This window comes from Panthera tigris, chromosome E1 (assembly GCF_018350195.1).
Source record: "Panthera tigris isolate Pti1 chromosome E1, P.tigris_Pti1_mat1.1, whole genome shotgun sequence".
NCBI lineage: Eukaryota > Metazoa > Chordata > Mammalia > Carnivora > Felidae > Panthera > Panthera tigris.
This window is the reverse complement of record NC_056673.1, coordinates 41,487,780-41,495,960: the sequence shown is the minus strand read 5'-3', so window position 1 is coordinate 41,495,960 and position 8,181 is coordinate 41,487,780.

Here is an 8,181-nt window from a genome sequence, read left to right as displayed (position 1 = left end):
CTGTGTTGTTCCCTCCATTATCTCCAACTCCCCAGGTTCCAGAAAGGCCTTCCCCAGGAATGTGCCAGCTGTCTTGGGCACAACCTAAGAGGCTCTTAGAGGGGGCTCCTCATTCTGGGAGAGTTACTGCAGCCTTCTGACTTCTTGAAAACAAGAAGGGAAGCAGCAACTACTATTGTCCGTGTGTGTCCACACACACACACACACCGACCCACAAACCCCCCCTTCTCTGACAGCCACCTCCTGCCTCTTAACTGGACAGCCCACTTCTCTGCCAAAAAAAATGTGAAGTCTCTGAGACATCCCAACAGCCGCAGCAGACTGGGCTCTAGAAGCCTCAAAGCCAACTCCCCTAGGATCCACAGGAGCCCGATCACCAATACCCAGTGAATGAGATGGGTCACTCCCTTGAAGCTGGCAAACCAGAACCATGGCTGACAGCTACTGATGCATGCCCAAGGTAGCAGCACGCAGGAGAAGCGGGAGGAATAGTCGGGACAGATTGAAAAGAGCCCTTACCACCACCCCCACACCACTGGTTTTCTCCTCCTCACCCTGGTCGCCAGGGCTGACTGACCTCCCCAGAGGAATTCTCAGGGGACTGGGACTCCACCCCTCCCACCACCCACCGCCAGTGCCCTTGACCCCGAAGCTAGCCCACCACCCACCACTGCCCACAGGATGTGCTGCCTATCCAACGTCAGTCTGTACACTGAGAGCCTGAAGAGGAGGAGGCAATGAAGTGAGGGCGTAGGAAAAGGGACGGCCACTTGCACATGCACATGCATATATGTGCACAAACATACAAAGAGAGACTGGGAAAGGGCTTGTCCTGTTAACTTGGCATTTACTACACATTATCTCCAGGGCTTTCCCTCCTATAAGGTCATTGACATCAAGAGCCAAGGGAGATCTTATCATCCCCATTGTACAGATGAGGATACTGAGGTTCAAAGAGATTACTTGATGGGAATGCAAACTGGTGCAGCCACTCTGGAAAACAGAATGGAGATTCCTCAAAAAACTAAAAAGAGAACTACCCTACGACCCAGCAATTGCACTACTAGGTATTTATCCAAGGGATACAGGTGGGCTGTTTCGAAGGGACACATGCTCCCCCATGTTTATAGCAGTGCTATCGACAATAGCCAAAGTATGGAAAGAGCCCAAATGTCCAACAACAGATGAATGCATAAAGAAGATGTGGTATATATATATATATATATATATATATATATATATACATACATACAATGGAGTATTACTCGGCAATCAAAAAGAATGAAATCTTGCCTTTTGCCACTACGTGGATGGAACTAGAGGGTATTACGCTAAGCGAAATTAGAGAGACACAAATATCATATGACTTCACTCGTCTGAGGACTTTAAAATACAAAACAGATGAACATAAGGGGAGGGAAGCAAAACTAATATAAAAACAGGGAGGCGGACAAAACATCAAAGACTCTTAAATATAGAGAACAGAGGGTTACTGGAGGGGTTGAGGGAGGGAGATGGGCTAAATGGGTAAGGGGCATTAAGGAATCTACTCCTGAAATCATTGTTGCACCATATGCTAACTAACCTGGATGTAAATTATAAAAAATAAATAAATTATAGAAAGAAACAGAGAGATTACTTGACTCACCCAGATCACAAAGCCAATCAGAGGCACAACCAGAATCTGGATCTAGGCCTACTTCCCAACCCATGCCGCTAACCCCAGAGTCAGTCTATGATTATGCCTAGGGCTCCAGCAAAACAGAGGTGCCACATCTTTTTTTCTTTTAAATGCTCTGGTATTGGTGGTCAGGATAAAAATTGAGGTGCCTGGGTGGCTCAGTTTGGTTGAGCGTCCGACTTCAGATCAGGTCATGATCTCGTGGTCTGTGAGTTCGAGTCCCATGTCAGGCTCTGTGCTGACAGCTCAGAGCCTGGAGCCTGCTTCGGATACCGTGTCTCCCTCTCTCTCTGCCCCTCCCCTGCTCACACTCCGTCTCTCTCCCGCTATCAACAATAAACACTAAAAAAAAATAGAAAGATAAAAATCAAATCTTGTCTGGACTTCCTCTAAGTTATTCAGTGGTTTCTATTATCTATTGTTTGTATTTTTAATTGTGTGGCATGGGACAAGGGGCACAACCGTTGTATCTTAACAATACACAGAACAACCTCCAGAAGTTCTGGTCCTGATGCATAAATTGTTTCTACTACAGAACTACCAGTTCTACTAGAACTATTGCTTCTCTGGTTGTGCCAGACTCTGTCGGGATGAAGTGTCTTTGCTGGTGATACACTCAGGCCTCCGTGCTCACAATTCCACACCATTTGTGTAAACAAAGGAGAGGAGATTAATGTATGTGTGTGAGGTCTGTATTTGCTGCTGCTGCTGCTGCTGTGTGTGTGTGTGTGTGTGTGTGTGCGCGCGCGCGCGTGTATACACACATACATGGTCCAGGTCACCAAGAACACACAAGAAAGCGAACATCTTGGATGCCCCTAGGAAGGCAAAATGGGTTGCCAGGACAGAGATGATAAAATCCCACCGGAGAATATTACATGACTTGGGGATTTGGTACCATATGGATGTCTTACCTATTCAAAGAAAGAAAGAAATGCCTTACAACATTTACCGCCTCGTGTTAAGCAAAAACAACAGAATTCAGTAGCTTCTGTTTCCAACTCTGAAGACGTACCCGGGACAAAAAACAAAAACAAAAACAAGGGTCTGGTCACTGCCTTGTAGTAATGCAGACAGAAAAATACAGAGAACCAAATACAATTTAAAACATCACCAAATGAGATCCATGCAGAGTGAGGAAGTCAGGAAAGTGAGAGGGAGGGAAGTGGGCAGAGAAGAGAACTGGTACCAACTAGGGAGGCAGGGGAAGGGGCGCCAGAGGCCAAGCCCCTCCCAGCAGGAGTTTGCATGGAGGGTTGGGGGATTGGGGGGAGAGACGTTTAAAGCGAGGAGCCCAGCCGGTGATTCCTGAAATACACCAGTAAATCCAAACAGAAGAAGGAGGTGGAGCCACGGAAAACCAGCCCCTCACACATCACTGGAACTTCAGGGGACCCTTCGCCAATCTGGGACTCGGTTTCTTTGTCTATAAAATGAAGGGTTTGGCCCAGAAAGATCTCCAGGTGCCTCACAGCTCTAATATTCTCTGATTTGATGGCTGCAGCCTCTGGAAACACGCATAAAATAGATTAGTTTTAAGCAGTAGTAAAAACAAAACTGAAGATCAGATTTATCATTTTAATTAAATATACTTTACATTCTCAATTTCTAGGGAGCAAAATGCTACCCCCCCATCAGCTTTCCCTTTGTGGGAGACATTCATGTCTGATGCGCAATTTAAGAAAATGCTGAAGCACCCCCTAAGAAGATCCGCAATTAACAAGACCCTAACAGGTATTTCTTATCAGGAAAGTGGGACTTGTGGGGGGCGGGGGAGAACATAAAAAGTAAATGTCAAGGTGGGGGGGTCAGATGGGGTCAGGGTGTGGAGGACTAGGGATCCGCTGCTAAGAACAACTTGCTTTTGTCTCCTGTCTGCTCTCTACTCCCAGACGCGGCAGCCACCCCTGGAACTGGGTGGAGCTTGGAGGGGAATCGGGAGCTAAGAGTTTGGTCCCCGCCCCTGATGACAAAAGTGAATTGCTCTCTGAACTTTAAAGTGCTCAACTATAAAATGGAACCAGGGGTGCCTGGGTGGCCCAGTCGGTTAAGCGTCAGACTTCAGCTCAGGTCATGATCTTGTGGCTCGTGGGTTCGAGCCCCGCGTCAGCTCTGTGCTGACAGCTCGGAGCCTGGAGCCTGCTTGGGATTCTGCATCTCCCTCTCTCTCTGACCTTCCCCCGTTCCTGCTCTATCTCTCTCTGTCTGAAAAATAAATAAACATTAAGAAAAAAATAAATAAACAAAACGGACCTAAAAATACCAATTTCAAGGAGGGCCGGGCAAATGTAAGATAACATATCTGAAAAGGCTTAGGAAAACAATAAAGCATAAAGCCTGTGTGAGAACACCATATTTTGGAAATTTAAACTGGGATTCCGAATGCCTGGTCGCCCCCCTCCTCCCCAGGTTAGGTATTGTGTCCTCTCTGAAAAGGCTTAGGAAAATAAAGCATAAAGCCTGTGTGCGAACACCATATTTTGGAAATTCAAACTGGGATTCCGAATGCCTGGTCATCCCCCCTCCTCCCCGGGTTAGGTATTGTGTCCTCTCAGCAGGCGCCCCCCTACCGTCCTTCCTCTCCGCCACGTACTTTCTCCACCCAGGCACTTGGTCCCCACAGAGAGAGAAGAAAACAGAGCTCCACCCAGAGGGAGGGTCATTTCCTGGGCTCTGGGCTCCGGGCTCCGTGGTCCCAGACCGTAAATTAACAAACATGGCTGTAAATTGCCAGATAAATGTGGGCTGCGGTCACCAGCAGGCGGGACAGATGAGGATCAACAGAAGTAAATCTACAGCAGGGGCTCCCTGAGTCACAGTTTAGCCCTAGGGTGCCTCAGGGGCCGCCAGGGGCTGGGGGTGACAGACGAGTTTCTGTTTTGGAGAACAAAAACACTCAGAAATAAAACCAGGAATCCCCACCACTCTTCCCCCCCAAAACAGTCCAGAACGAGTCAAGTACCCTGGCTTCTTGCCACAGCCTTAGCGATTTGGGGCATCCCTTCAGTTGCCCATTATTCGTGATGACAAAGAGCAAATATAGACACTCAGAGAGACTAAGTGAAATAAAAGACTTTTAATCTTTAAAAGGAAAAATTGCCTTCCCTTGGTAGAGCCCCGCCCAGCAGGAGCTGTGACCATTCATAATTCAAGTCTGCACGCAATTAAAAAGGGGAGCATTCTGGACTCTGCCCAACTGGCACCATTTCCATTCTAATCCTTCGGGCTGCTGACATTTGTCTGTTTGTCTCTCTTTGATAAAAAGAGGGGGTAAAAATCAAAAGGGGGGGAAAAAAAGAATCTTCTATCCTGAAGCTTTCAGACAGGGCCTGAACTTGAGCTGGGGCACTTGGTCTATAAGTAGAGGGTTGAAAGCTAAATTAATAGGGGAAGAGACAGAACAGGACAAGGAAGGCTTTGCATTCTGGGGGAGTCCCGAGCAGCTGCAGGGAGAAAATAGGAAAAGCTGAAGTCACCAGAACCTTCTAAAAATAAACGTTACTCTCCTCGGGGCGCCCTTGGTCTCTCTTTGGCCTTCCAGACTCTTCCCAATATTAGGCTCAACCTTTCTTCTTGGGACAATATTCCAGATGAAAGGAGGATACATGTATTCAGCCTTGTTTAAAAATATTGAAATGCTAGGGGCGCCCGGATGGCTCAGTCGGTTAAGCATCCCACTTTGGCTCAGGTCATGATCTTGTAAATTCAAGCTCTGCATGGGGCTCTCTGCTATCAGTGAGGAGCCTGCTTCGGATCCTTTGTCTCCCACTCTGTCCCTCCCCTGCTCGTCTGTGCGTTCTCTCTCTCTCTTTCTTTCTCTCTCAAAAATAAATAATAATTTAAAAATTATTGTTAATTTTTTTTTAAATACTAAAATATTGAAATGCTAGGGGCGCCTGGGTGGCTCAGTCAGTAGAACATGTGACTCTTGATCTCAGAGTCGTGAGCTTGAGCCCCACATTGGGTGCAGAGTGTAGAGCTTACTTAAAAATATATTTAAATGCTATTCACTAGGTTTGTGACAAGTTCTTATACAGCCCTCCCCCAAAATATGGCTCCCCAGGAGGAATCCTAAAATCAGCCCCTCCCAGGGATTGGATCGGGCCCCAAGGAGGTCACTGTGTCCATCCCTCTCCTCCTGAGGATATCACAGCTGCCACACTCAGATGAGGGTCTTCTGGAGCCCTGGACCTCCCACCTCAAAGTACTGACTGCCAGCTCCTTCTGTCATAGAAGATCCCCTGGGAGTCAGGCTGGTGTTGATCACCTTCTATTTTTTTTTTTTTTTCCTTAATCTTTATTTAGTTTTGAGAGAGAGAGTGCGGGAGGGGCAGAGAGAGAGAGGGAGACACTGAATCCAAAGAAGGTTCCAGGCTCTGATCTGTCAGCACAGAGCCCCATGTAGGGCTCGATCCCACAGACATGAGATCATGGCCTGAGCCCAAGTCGGACGCTTAACCGACTGAGCCACCCAGGCGCCCCATCGCCTTCTACTTCTCCCAAAGTTCTTGAGTATAACCCACCCTACAATACCCAAGAGAAAGAGAAGCCTGGTCTCCAAGACCTCATCTTTAGGACTTTTCTCCCAAAACAACTCTCCTCTACCAGGGTGCCCTCTGGAATTGAGCAAGACATCAGCTTTACCAGCACCTTCCCCTTTAGCCTCATATGCTCCCAGCCATCTGACTAGAAGGAGGGCTCCCTTTTCTGTGGGGTCACAAGAAAGGGAAGGTAGACATGAACAAGGGAAGTGGTTGCAACTCCCACCCCCAATATATCCTCCAAAGTGGATGCCTTTCCGACCACTTAAAAAAAATTTCTTTTTTCATGTTTATTTTTGAGAGACAGAGCAAGTGGGGGAGGGGCAAAGGGAGAGGGAGACACAGAATCCGAAGCAGGCTCCAAGCTCTGAGCCTGACGCAGGACTCAAACCTATGAACCTCAAGATCATGACCTGAGTCAAAGTCAGACGCTTAACCGACTGAGCCACTCAGGCGCCCCCAACCATTTTTAAGGTAATAGATATTGACAAGATATTTGTAAAGACATCTATGATGAAAGACATTAACACAGTGGTTCTTTTTTTTTTTTTTTTATGTTTATTTATTTTTGAGAGAGAGAGCCTGTGTGTGCAAGCGTGAGGGAGCAGGGGAGGGCAGAGAGAGAGGAGGAGAGAGTATCTGAGGTGGGCTCTGCGCTGAGATCAGACAGTCTGACCCGGGCTCGAACTCATGAACCATGAGATTATGACCTGAGCCACAGTCAGATGCTTAATCTACTGAGCTACCCAGGTGCCCCAGCACAGTGGTTCTTAACCTGGAGGTGGAGGAGGTAGGGGAATCACAGACCTGCTCTGTGATGACCCTGCTAAAAGCCATGGCCCCTCTCCTCAGCAACGTGTACACACACACACACACACCCATGCAGGCAGCTGGCTTCAGTGGGTGGTACGTCCATGGACCTGCTTCAGAACCCCTGCACTTTGGAGGGATCAATGTGAGCGTGGGACTGTGAGTCAAGGACAAAAGGATGCCCACGAGTGGTACTTTGTTTTTGGTGGTCTTGCCCCACCAGCCCGTGGGGAAGACCCCATGATTCCCCACCCCTACAGCCTGACCCTGTTCTCTGGTTCATTCCCCCTGGTGACAGCTCTAGTTTGGGAGACACTAAAGGGACATGGGACAACCCTTGACCCTGTATATCTCATCCATCCGGCCTTACAGAGCTGTCTCCCGGGGTTACCTTCTGAATTCCACCCTTTATGCCCCTGGGACTCTGCACTCTCCCAGGCACTGAGGAAGCCAGGCCTTTGACAATATTTATGTCCACCCTTCACAGTCAGGCTGGACAGGTCACCCAGCGCTCCGCCACGACACTCTCTCTGAAAGCCGCCTGGGATAGCCGGCTTCTCTGATGGCTCCGGGGCCTCCCTGTCTGATCTAGGTGCCTCTCTCTTCTCCTTCCAGGGTTCAGCCCAGCTCTCTGAATAAGCCCCAGGCTGCTTGTACATGAACATTTGCATTTCTAAAAAACCCACACTGACCAACACTCCTGGGAAACTGGTCAGACTCCAGCCCCGATATACTAGAAAGAAGCATTTACCTGGGCAACCCCCACCCACGGTGTGTTGGGGACATTTCAGGGAGTATGTTGTGCTTCGTCCCCCCCACCCCCCCACCAGAGGGGACTGTGAACATCCTTAAGCTGAGTTGTGTCCACGTGTCTGTGTCCTGACTCTGGAGAATCCTCCAACCAGCCTGTTGTGTGTTCCCTCAATACATTGTCTCTGTGACAAAGAGTCTGTTTTTGGTGTCCTTGGTCTGTGGAGTAAACCCTTGGGGAGGATGTGTGTTTGCAAAGCCTCAATTTCCTCATGTGTAATGGGGAGAAGACACCTCACAGGATCACTGTGAAGGCTGTACGAGTTAATGCAGGTTAAGCACTGGACGTGCTCAGAATACGTTTCTTATCGTGATGTGATTTCCGACAGAAACCTCCAG